Source organism: Eucalyptus grandis, chromosome 8, assembly GCF_016545825.1.
Source record: "Eucalyptus grandis isolate ANBG69807.140 chromosome 8, ASM1654582v1, whole genome shotgun sequence".
Lineage (NCBI taxonomy): Eukaryota > Viridiplantae > Streptophyta > Magnoliopsida > Myrtales > Myrtaceae > Eucalyptus > Eucalyptus grandis.
The window spans coordinates 41,162,213-41,175,344 of record NC_052619.1 but is presented as its reverse complement, the minus strand read 5'-3'; the positions used below and the strand labels follow the sequence as shown (position 1 = coordinate 41,175,344).

At 36.3% G+C, this 13,132-nt stretch overlaps 1 pseudogene; it reads left to right on the top strand.

Moving 5' to 3' along the window:
• Positions 1-8,998, top strand: part of LOC104417195 — a 28,743-nt pseudogene extending 19,745 nt beyond the window's left edge.
• The last annotated feature ends 4,134 nt before the right edge of the window (positions 8,999-13,132 follow it).

Genomic DNA, 13,132 nt, shown 5'->3' with positions numbered 1-13,132 from the left:
TCGGATTTATGAGTACTTGATCACGAGAGTTTCCTCACGACTTGTATTACAAAAAACGTCATCACCTCGCCTTTCTGGTCAAACCTCTCATGAACTCCCTCCACGAGATTACGAGTTCTTCCAAACTTGTACCTCGCATGACAGCAGAGTGTCACAACCCGTACCCACACGGGCAACACACCTCGGGCAGGGAGGTCATGTGTGAATATTGGATTTAATGATATCTTTATCATGGTAGCTCTCTCGATAATATACTTTGCCTATAAAAATGGCATCACTTCATCATTTGGGCTACTGCCACATCGAGTATGCTAAATTATGGTGAGTTTCATTGAAACTCGTACTCCACTCAACAGGTTCATTTATACAGTCTAGTTGTTTAGGACAATCTAAAAATAAGACATGAGTTGCCACTAACCTTGTTTCGAGGGTCGGTTAGAATAACCCATTCGAAGGTCGGAAGTGTTCCCTCGATTCTTACGCAACTAAGGGTCCGTTCATTTCGCGGAAAATGGGCCATCTTCAGAAAATATTTTCCCAAAAGTCATTTTTCTGGAAAATGACAATATTTTCTAGTGTTCGGCTAAAACCTAAAAATGTTTCGGAAAATATTTTCTTTATTTTCTGGTGTTCGGTAAGGAAAATATTTTCTAAGACTTCACCACTTAGGCATGCATCACTTACTAATGTATAAATCCATCAAATATGAATTTGCCTTTAAATTCAAGCAAACTTACTTTATATATTTGTTCCCTCATTGTCGCCAAACGCTAATCTACTCTAAAAAATGTTCGTATGGATTTTAAAAAGAAGCAAAAGAGAAAAGAAGCAAAGCATGTACAGCCCTCATGAGAATCTTCCAGTCGAGTGGCTTGTTCTCCCCTACGTCTTTTGTGTTCTAATAAACAAAAAAAAAAAAAAAAACAAAGCATTTAGAGCTCTTTACTTGAGCAATGTACAACTGCAGGGTAGAATAAATAAAGAAAAGGATAAGCAAGAATGCAGAGCATGAGCTTGAGATCGACGAGCTCGAGGTAGGCTTGGCAACGGCCAACAACTAGCCAAGAAAGAAGAAGATGGGAAACAAAGAAAAGAAAAAGAAAAAAAAAGAAAAAGAAAAAAAGAAAAGATATAGAAAAGAAAAAGGAAATTAAAAATAATTCTAATTAAAAAAGAATAAGAAAATTGAAAAATAATTCGAACAAAAAAAAGGAAAGAAGAAAAAGAAAGGAGAGGAGGAAGTGAGAATTTGTACAGTTGTGAGATAAAAGAGATCAAGTGAAGAAAATGTTTTCCACTTTTCAAAAGTAAAAAACATTTTTCCTTATTTAGAAGACTTTTTCCTTTCATGGAAAACATTTTCCCCAAGGAATTCATTTTCTGTAAAACAAACGCCAGAAAATCCAGAAAATATTTTCCCATAAATTATTTTCCATGAAACGAACAGGGCCTAAATATCTAGATTCGGATACTTGGATTACGCTAATATTTTTATTAGCATCATTTAGGTACCTAAACAGTATGTTGTGTTTTCCTAATGTATCCACACGTTTCTTCTTACATTTTTGAAATCGTTAGTCCTAAACTAAGTGATCATGCTAATCTATTTTTAAAGAAAACAAAAATGAAACACCCAATTGCATTGAAACTTACGAAATAGTAAGCAAACAATCAAGGAAAACTGTAAATTTATCATGCAATTTTATAAAATATAAAAGAGAAACACAATTATTTAAAAAAAAAAAAAAAGAGGAAGAGAGAACCCGCAACTCATCAAGCTTTATATAACAAAAAGAACCTGAGACATATGCCGGGAAAATGAATATTACATTATAACAGTCGGAATGAATATCGATGTCCACTGTTTTCATGCTTTCTCTATCTTCGAGGTCCTAATCTAAACCTAATCTAGAAATCTATAACTAGGTACATACAATGGAAAGAAACAAGCATACACATCAAAACAATAAAAAAATACAACATCATGTCAAGATCAATCATTTAAAGAAAGTTCAATGCAAAAATCGGATTTTAGGGCCTCAGAGTCGGCCTGTATCTTTTATGCGTGGATCCCACTAAGACATCTATCCAATCCATTTTTGTGCCTTATAACCATTATCAACCATTTATGTTCTCGCATGGCTAATAACATTTATAAGTCTCTTAACCAGGCGATCTATGTGAGGCTAAGGTTTTCCCTCGATTTCATGCATTGACATCACCATTCATTTAAAAGTCACACGCATTGCAGAAATTAAACATGTATGCAGGTCTTTTGGACCTTATTTCCCAACTAATCAAGCAAAAAAGTAAATCATCGGCGTGTCACTTATTACCAAGGGCATGCGCCAATCACAAACACATGCACTTCTAAATGTATGATGTGATTGTATGCATAGAGGGTACATGTAATGTTTCAAAGACATCTTTTGAAATAATATACAAAAAGTTTTGAGACAAAGTGATGTCTCGGCTATGAAAGACATTCAATTGCTAAGGCTAACTCAAGGCTTGCATAAATGCACTTACACGCGTTGCAAGCATTTTGAATACAAGTCAAACCATAACTTTCATGATATTAAATCAGGATTTAAAAAGTTTAAAAATATTTAAGATTAACGAATATCTAGGCCATGGAACACATTCAATTGCCAAGGCTAACCCGGAGCTCGCATAAATGCATTTACAAGCATCATAGATATTTTGAATATGATCAAAACCACGATTTTTCCTTAAGCCAAGTAGAGTTTTGGAAAAGAACTTTTTAACAAATTATTTTTGGGAAACATCATATGTATTAAATCATTTTTAAATTTGATTTCAAAAGATGATTCGTCGAAAATCATTTGACAATGAATATCGAGGTATTTAGAGAAACTTTTTGAAGATGGAATGACATAGGTTCATGTACAAACTAACCTAGGAAGTTTATCTAAACAATCACAATCATTTCATATCAGGAAATTTCAGAACGAGAATGTAAAGACAACAAAGTTGGGCAATACCTAATGACAATTTGGTGATGACCAAATTCTCTAACATGCACAACATGATAACAAACAACTTTCATGAAGAAAGTTCTCCTAATGGAGCTACACATGATTTTACAGAAATCAAACAACAAGCAATAGTATGCCAGAAAATTGTCAAAGCAATAGGATACTCAGCCAATATCACAATGATTTGTCCTATCAAAACAAGTCTAAAAATCACCAAATTTATACACAACATAGCCAACATGACGACAAATAAGTTTCATTAAGAGATCAAGTACATAATCCTAATAGAAAAAATTGAACAAAAATATCAAAGGTCTGTTCAAACGGGGTTAAAACAAAGATTCGAATTTGATCTCATGTCTAGATTCTGATCTAGTTTTGAAAAAATGGAAAGTAGTCCAAATAATGAGTGATTTATATGAAATCAGTGAAATTGGAAACCTCTAAGTGTGCCTTTTAACTTCCTAAAAGAGCTCAAGTTCATTCTAGGTCAAATTGGTACCTTAAGATCAAGATCTCTAAAGATGCACATGTCGGTAACTAAAAACCAAAATACAAACCCACATTAATAAATCTCAAAACCATTCAAGTAATGCACAAATGGCATGCAACAAACAATTGGGGTGATCATCAAATCCTAAGTCGGCATGAGAGGATGTCATACAATTCGATGACAATACAAGATGACTAAAGATTCATGATAAAATGCTTTAGACTATGTACTGTTGTAGTACATTTTAACTTTAACCCATGCAATTGACTCACTTGCCAATGTCAAGACTTCGCAAAGCATGTATCAATTGAACATATGTATTTCAACTTTCATGAAATATTTGAGACTAAACAAGCCCATTTGTGGACTCAATTTTACCAAAGCTGAATTTGCATCAATACATGGCAGACTGTCTTATGTTTAAATCTAAATGATTTTGACCTAGTTAAACAAATCTAAAAATTCCAAAAAAAATAAAAATAAAGAACATGGTTCACACTAATACGAGAAACTTTCATGAAGGAAAGTTCTCCTAGAAATCAACACAAAGATCAGTACAAAAATGACAAAATCGGAGATCAGTATGAAAAAGACTAACCTAGGCTTGGATCTGAGTAGATTTAACCTAGTTAAACACATCCAAAAATCACGAAAAAATTATAGAAAATGCACAAGATTATTTGGAACAAAACTTGTGTAGGAAAAAATGTCTAGAAATCATCACAAAAGGCTACACGAAAATAACAAAATCTCATTTCGGAATAAGAACATAATCAAAAATCCACTTAAACTACTGCAGAATCACTCATCTTTGTAGGTGTTTTTTGAGGGCCAAACAACACTCGATTGGGGTGTGCAATCTATTGTTTCGAAGCTTGAGACGGGTATTATCTAAGCCAAAGAAGACTTGAGTTGAAACAAGGTCATTTCGGACCTCATTTTGGCTAAAACAGTAAATCAATCATATGGCTACGAAATTGCAGATTCAGCCTAAATCAACCATAATCATTCAAGTTCATCATCCAAAAACACTTAATTGCAGCAAATTATCATCTAAATCCATCATCTAGCATCTAATCATCATGTATTTACTTGAAATTGAACCCTAGCCCCGACCGGTTAATTTGGCCTTGCTTCACGGGGTTCGAGACTGAGATCATTACATGTTTTTGTCGAAACTTCAATCAAATCTCCACAAACCGCCAAGAACTAGATCTGGACAGCAAGGAAGAGCTTCAAAAGGTGGCTGAACTGCCTGCAGCAAGGGAAAACAGAACCGGTCTAGAACTGGATCGGTTTGAACGCCGGCAAAAGAGATCAAGTTGCCAAAGAAGATCCGATGATCGATCTACCTAGTTCTTGTCACGATCATGCCTAGGACAACTTGTGGATTCGATCCGAAGTGATTAGCACCTCTTGGAAGCTTCGACCGCTGTTGATATACGTAAAAAATCAAAACTAGTCCAAGAGATGGATCTATCTTCACGTCGGCAAAGAAGATCAAGTTTGAAAAGGCATATTGAGGAATTGCTAGAGGTAAAATCAACTCCTAGCATCTTAAGTAGGATGAGTAGATCGTTGGTGAGGATGAATCGTCACCGATGGAGGCTAAATTGGTAGTGATCCGATCGCTGGAAAGAGGTCCAGTCGGACTAAGCTAGAGAGAGGAAGAGAGATCTAGTTTTGGTGCCAAAATAGAGAGAGGAGAGAAAGAGAGAGAGAGAGAGACTGAGGAGAAAGGAATATTCGTGCAAAATGAAGCCCCCAAAATGGAGGGCCAATTTGACTTATATACTCCCAAGTTAAGCAATTTCGATCGTCGGTTTGATCCAACGGTCGAAATTTCAATCTAACGGTCAAAAATCGATTTTGAAAGCTCTATTATGATCTCGAGGTATTAGGTAATTGATCTAGTAGGTTTGATTTGTAAAAACCCGAGCCAAAATCGAGAATTGCGTCTAAATGTCCGATTATAAGTTAATTTACAATTGATAAATTCGAGAATCAATCGGTAAATTTTTTAACAATTGAAGGTACAGAAGTGAAATTACATTGAGAGGATTCTAGAATCGATTATGGAGGTCAAGAATCGATTGGCAAGGAGTTGAACCAACCAGCCCTGCCGGCAGCCAGTTAGACCAATTTGGTCCGGTTCAGACAGTTTTTTACAGGTTCTTGATCAGTTTGGTCCGATTTTGGCCATTTTGCCCACTTGGGACCCCTGTGGGTCCAAAATTTATGCAGGACTAAATTGAAAAGGAATTTAATTCTTTTTAAGAAGAAATCGGCCAATTAAGATACAATTAAATTAATCAAACCTTATGAATGTGATCCACGAGTCTTTTATTAATCTAATTGAATGATTATCATGAAATGTAACGAGTCAAAACCATGAGTACTTTGAATTGGCCTTAAAGGGCGAAAATGGTTAAATTTGCAATTCAATAGGCAAAATTGCAAATTAATTAAAATTGAATTCAATTAGTGTCACAATTGCCCTATCTAATGAACTACCCATGTATAAGATCACTTATCGCATTCAAATTGACCTTGAACTGAAGTGCTCAAGCTTATGTCAAAAATAGATCTAGGCCTAATATTCAAATTGAACTTACATTTATGAAATTAAACTATAGCCATGAATGGATTAATTCGAATTTTGATGATTGAAGCTTAATTGCTTGATTTTCTTATGCTTGGGAGGATAAAACTTTTCAAATTGATAAGTTCTAGTGTGAATTTATCAAAATCAATTTCGAATTTGGACTTATCTTAAGAAAATTAGTGAGAAACAATCGTCCGTTTGCAAATTATGAATGATTGATTTTGGTCTCCTAATTACGACTCAAAACGGCAATTCACATTTTGACTCAGTAAATTGCAAAATTGAGGGCACAAACTGATTTCAAATAGTCCCTAAACCAAATGTCAAAGAAGTAACTACGTCTAATTATGACTATGATAAAAATAATTTTATTTTTGGTTGATTTAGAACCTAAAATTGAAAAATTCAGAAATCAAGGTTCTTAATCAAATTTTATGAAATTTTCAACGCGAAAGTCAAATTGACATTAAAAATAAAAAATGTTTTTGTGCATTTTTTTTTTTTTTTCATTTTTTGGTCAATGGTTTAATAAAAAAATCAACCATTTAGTTGACATTTCCTAAAAGATTGATTTTTTGATCAATTCTTTGAATTTTTGAAAAATTATTTTGACAAAAGTGCAATTAAGGCTAAATGGCGTCTTTTAAGGTCAAAAAATCAATTTTTAACCCGATGTTGACTTTTAGTCAAAGGATTAACCAAAAAGTCAACCCCTAGGTCAATCGTTTGACTTTTTGGATTTTTTCTTGAAAATGAACCATATATTGCTTAAAAACAACAATGCAAAAGAATGAAATGAAAAACGACACTTTTTGGCCAAGAAATTGGAGTTCCATCGCGATCATAAACCTAAATCTCGATTTTTACCTTTTAATGACGCGTCGACTAAAAATCAAGTATCAACACTAGCAAAATGACTTCTTGTTCTATAGGCATGTGACATACACCAGTTTTGGGGCTCTAACTATTGTTTCAAAAGTAAAAGATGTGCCTTTATTTTTTTCATTAGTGTGTTAAATGGTGTGTTAAATTCCACTAGTTCATATCAATACTCGATGAGCAGTACGACGAATACAAGTGAAGTTCAAACTTCATAAAAGAATATATCTTCCTGGCCGCTGCCTGCCCTCGTTAAGCAGGATAACATCAGCTATGGCGTCTGTGTCCCGATTTTGGTGCAATTGTGTAACTTTAAGCACATAAGTTTCTTTGTTCTTCTTCACTTCATTTATTCACCAAAAGACCTTCCACCACAGCGTGGAACATATGGACCACATATCCATTACTACCGAACGCTTCGGTGTTGGAGGAATAACTTCATGTAGAAAAAGAGGTGACTCGTGACACAATGCTGCAACACTTTGTTACAATATCTCCCAGTTTATTAGTCATTCATGACAGTTTTCTCCTTTTGCAGGAAAATACTGGCTCTGGGATTCAATGAAAAGTTCATAAGGACATGGGAATACTGCTTCGACTATTGCACAGCTGGTTTTAAGTCGCACATGCTTGGAAATTATCAGGTAATGCCTCATTATTTTAAGTAGTACTACTTTCTTTCCCCTTGATAGGAGAAGTTTTCTTTCGCTCTGGTCAAGTTGAATGTAAAATAATACACTAGTGCAGATTACAAATGCATTTTTTTTTTATTCTGGTGCTTCCTTTTCAAAGTGTAATTTTCGATGAACTTTGGATGCAGATTGTGTTCTCGCGTCCTGGCAATTATGTGAGTTTCCCACCGTCGAATTGATCTTTTCATTGCAAAGTGACTAAGCACGGCCCACTTAAGCTAGCTCACAATTGATTCCCTCAGGGCTATTCAGCCCTTGGTTCCTGGGAAATTTTTCTTGCTTCTTCCAGTGATTCAACATTCTTTGGTTTGTAATCACCACATTCACATGTGCACGTTTATTCGTTGAGAGAACAGTTCTCTTTTGGTAGTCCAGAATGATATTCAAATTGGCGGGGTCATTGATCAAAGAAGGAATTGGCCAAACTTCTTCTGCAACTAGTAGCAAATTACCTGCACTTGAAGGTGCAAAAGTATGCTATTCTTTAACCGCCTTTGAAGTTGGTTGCGCAAGCATGAGATGCGAGTTGAGAGCGAGAGATTACTTTAGACAGTTTTGTCTGCATCAAAAGAACGAGACAAGATTGTATCCTGTGACAGTAATTTCGTCGATCTGATCATAACATTCTTAACGTTGGCTGGTAACTGAGTTTTGATAGCATAAACTAACTTTTGATAGATCATGGAGTTGTCTCGAACTAATTAAAAGATGGCCAAAGTCTTATTCAGAGGCAACTTATGGGATCTTGCAATCCGTAGAACTTGAAATTGAACGACAATTGACAATTGAACTTGCCAACATGATAAATAAAGGGGAAAGACAGTGAGAGAAGGAACCTGCCAAGCTCTCACTGTCGCTTAAGAAATGATAGAAATCCGTCACTTGATGCCTTATCTTTGATCACATCTCCCAACCCTACAAGAACTTAGATCAATTCAATCCCAATCCAGGTGAATCAATCCTTCTTGCCCTTTTACAATCTCCATAGGAGTGAATCCATGAGTTTTTTACCTAAATGGCGAAAAATGGACTCATCTCCAGTTGGAGCACCTTCAACAATCTGCAGAGTTCTCTCTTTCGGTCATGCTCGTTCAACGAGGCATGGCATTTGTTCAGTGATCCCAGAGCCAAAGTCGGAATTGTCAACAAGTGGAGTCCCGGGATCATGGTGAAATGCTGCTGCGAAGCCTGTCACTTGGACCGGGGTCTCAAGATATTCACTTGGTTGAAGGAGATGAACTGGTCCCCGGTGGCTTTATACATGGTCCTGAATGATGGCTGTTGCAGACATGGCAATATTGAAAGGGCTGAAATTGTTCTCGAAAACTGAGGTGTGTAAATTATGGAGCCCTTTTGGGAAAACCAATTTCTATAGACTAATCAAATGGCAAAGTCCAAAGTGGTGCTTCCGGCAGGAATTGACCAATGCCAACGGGTATCGACCTCTGCATCTGCTAGATTTTAACTTGCATCGTGGTGAGTTTTTCACCTAATAATGTGTTTTCCAGCGCATGGGCTGTCCTGTTATTGACCCAGACAGAAAATTCATCCTTTGTTGTTGAGAAGTGAGGCACCTATATCTATGCCTTAAGTGACAAATTGGCAACCGTGCAAAGAACCATGAGAAAATGAAAATGGATAAAGAGACTTGTGGGATTAACGTGAGGAGTAGGGATGGCTATTCTTTTGGAAATGCAGATGAACATAAAGTGCATGGATACTGGTTATAAAGTGATCTTTACCTAGTGACCCAACTCTCAAGCCGCTGCAACTTTCTCGGTTTTTTAATGTTTCGAACATCATGATGAATCATTTGTCTTCGAATCAAGCAATGTTCACGGATTTGAGTGATAAAATAGTTTCATGTGCAAACTTACACAACTTGGAGGAGCGCCTTTAAAAGCTAATCAAAATGGTGGAGTCAATTAGCCAAAAAGTCCTAAATTTATCGTACAATGACCCATTTAGTCTTAAACTTTTCAATTGTGTTAATTTAATCCTAAGTATTTTAACAACTTGCTGATTTAGTTCTAAAGAAAATATACAAAGACGAAGCCATAACTAAAGGCTTGTATTGCAGCATATTTTTTTTTTAGAGAGAGAGAGAGAGAGAGAGAGAGAGAGAGAGATTAAGGCAAAAAAAAAAAAAAAGTTAGGGTTCATTTGGTTCAATGCGGAATTGGTTTCCTCCAGGAAAGAGATTGTAACTCCTATATTTTTTATACGTGGAGAGAAATCAAAACGTATAAATGAATTCCACATGACTCAGGATTTTTTTGAGAAGTGAAAAATTGGATTACCAGTAATAGCTAGTATTGATATCTCAATTCCACATTTCTAACACCACAAAACCATCAATAGCACAACTCTATCACAATGGTCGCCAATGTAGCTGATTGCCTTTCCTTGGTGGCCCTTGCTTATCGCCAATGAGAAGTGTTTGATTACTTAGTCTCTTTGAAAATCTTTATCATGACCAATGAGGAACCTCATAATGTTCATATGCAAATTGTTGAATTTGCTCGTATTCCAACCTTTGCATCTAGTCAAACCACGTGAGAAATCTAGTCTTACCATGGTCACGTTGTTGGATGTATGCTCTAAAGTTACCAAGTAAGAGCTACATGTTAGGGATTTCAATTGTATTGTCAATCTTATTATTTAATTAATGACAAAGAAATATTCATTTATTTATCCAATTATATATATATATATATATATGTATGAATAATTTCATAAGATCAGTTGTGACCGGACCTATTCTTGGACGGTAAAAATATGTGTGACGGGCTCACAATTAGATTGAATATCTAAACCATTCCCGATTGATGGATCATTGAGTGGATATAAATGATCCTATTAAGACCAATGTGTTCTTAGCTTCATCATTAAGTATTGTATGAGTAAGACAATAACGAGTTACAAGTCATTGGATATTATGATGCACGAGTTAGAATACAGATACTTGTAGCAGATAAGTTCAATGAATGTGACACATATAGAATGATAAGTTCAATGAATGTGACACATATAGAATGATTAGTGATATGGAAGCTTTTAGCATGGTCAATGTCTAATCATTCATACTCTAGTCTTGTGTAAAATAATCTTTAGGCCTCAAGCATGGTGTTGACTTGTATGTTGAACAGCTATGGTTCGCGAGTATGCGTAGCGCTAGCTCATTGATCCATCTTTCTACTTGATAGTCATAGTTCGTTCGTATATAAATTTACACATGTGCACAATACGAAATATGTCTCCTTGTTACGATTTCCTATGCAATCTATTGGCGATATTGGCGAGATTTGCTCTCCTATTCAAGGAAAGGACATATTGTGGGCAAATCTCTGCATTGATAGTTTTCCTATTTTTGAGTTTGCTATTTTTGAAATTTCCCTTTTTTGTTGCGGTGAACCCTATATACAAATTGCAAAAGAATGTTATGACAAAAATAATAATAATAAGAGAGTCGAGAGTTTTGTCCGAGGGCGTAGGTACATTGCTGAACCTCGTAATCCTTGTGTTCTTTTCTGATTGCCTTACTAAAATTCAACATGGTACCAGAGCAAGTTTGATTCAACCTGTGATTTTTTTTTTTTCGGTTTGTTTTATGCACATCTGATTGTCTCGATCTGCTTATGTTCGAGACTGTTCCTGTTCTACAACAATCTGCATTCTTCGGTTAGTGCTTGTTCCTCTCGTTGTTGCTGTCATATCATTGTTATTACTAGCAAAGCGTCATGGATGGGTCAAAGAAGTCAGGAGATGCATCCAACACAACAAAGGTGCATGAGACAAACAATCAGCGGTTGACTTCATTGTTGCTAAACGAAAGAAATTACCTTCCCTGGTCACGGGCTGTAACTGTTGCTCTTGGGGGTAGATCGAAGCTTGGTCACATCAATGGGAAGATTAGAGCCCCTCTCGTGATGGATCCCAAATTTGATTAATGGCAAGCGAATGACCACAGTGTGATGTCTTGGATATTCAATTCCATGGAACCAGAGATCTACGAGATATTTGCATATTCAGAGTCAGCCAAGGCGTTGTGGGATTCGATAAACGAGATGTATGGTCAAGCCAGGAATGCATCTCGGATCTTTGAACTGCAACAAGGACTTGCTTCTTCTAAGCAAGGCGCAACACAATCTTTCACTGAACACTTGGGAAAAATGAAGAAGCAATGGGATGAGCTTCGTCAGTATAGACCTGTGACCCAGAATGTGATGGATTATGTCAATCAAGAAGAGCAAGATAAAATCTTTCAATTGTTAGCAAGTATCAAGCCTGAATTTGAGGACACCAAACGTCAAATTCTTATGAGTCGTATATTGCCCACTTTCAATGAAGTTTATGCCATAATCCAAAGTGAGGAAACAAGGAGACGCGTCATGCCTTCAGCCCAATTACATCGGGAGAGCTTGGTGAACAATCGGCCCACGTGCTATCAACACGAAGCAAGGAGACTCCACTGCTCGGTTTGCCAAAGGAAAATTTAAGAAACCAGCACAGTTCCATTGTGACCATTGCAATCACAATGGCCATTCCAAAGAGAGGTGTTGGGTTCTTCATCCGCATTTGCGTCTTTCCAAAGACAGGGTTCGGAAGCTAAGGTGGCAATCCAAGAAAATCCAAACGATTTTCAATCCAAGTTGGAGGCTTTGTCTCAACAAGTTCAGCAATTACTTCATATACATGGCAATGAAACGAACGCTTCTAGCACCGAAACCGGAAATTTGGCTATAACGTCTAGTAATGTCCATGCTTAGTCAGCTTTATCCAAAACTCAGTTTATTGTTGACTCTAGTGCTACAGACCACATGTGTAGTTCTCCAAACTTGCTATCCAATAATACTTCAGGTGTGTCATATCCACCTATTACTATTGCTAATGGTGGGCAGGTTCCAACTAGTGGTGTTGGACAAATTAATTTCTTTTCAAATAATTCTGAAGCATTGTTGGTACCTGAATTATCCTCAAATTTAATGTCAGTTAGCAAATATACTAATAAGGGGAATTGCAATGTTATTTTTACTCCTCAAAAGGTGTTTTTTCAAGATCGAATCACCAGGAGGATGATTGGTGAAGGGCGGTTGCAGAATGGGCTGTATATGGTGGACCTCAACAACGAAGCGTTGATGGCACAAAGGAAGACTGTTGACACTTCCCGGTTGTGGCATTGGCGTCTGGGTCATCCCTCTGATTGGGTGTTACATGCTATTGATATGACTTTAAGTTATGATTCCAATTGTTGTGATCCTTGTCATTATGCTAAGCAGCATAGGTTACCTTTTTCACATAGTACACATAAATTAGAACAGTTTTTTGATTTAGTTCACTCGGATGTTTGGGAAACTTCTCCTATTGACTCTAAGGAGGGGTTCAAGTATTTTGTTACATTTATTGATGATAAATCTCGAGCTACATGGCTTTATCTGCTTAAATCCAAGAGTGAAGTTATGAC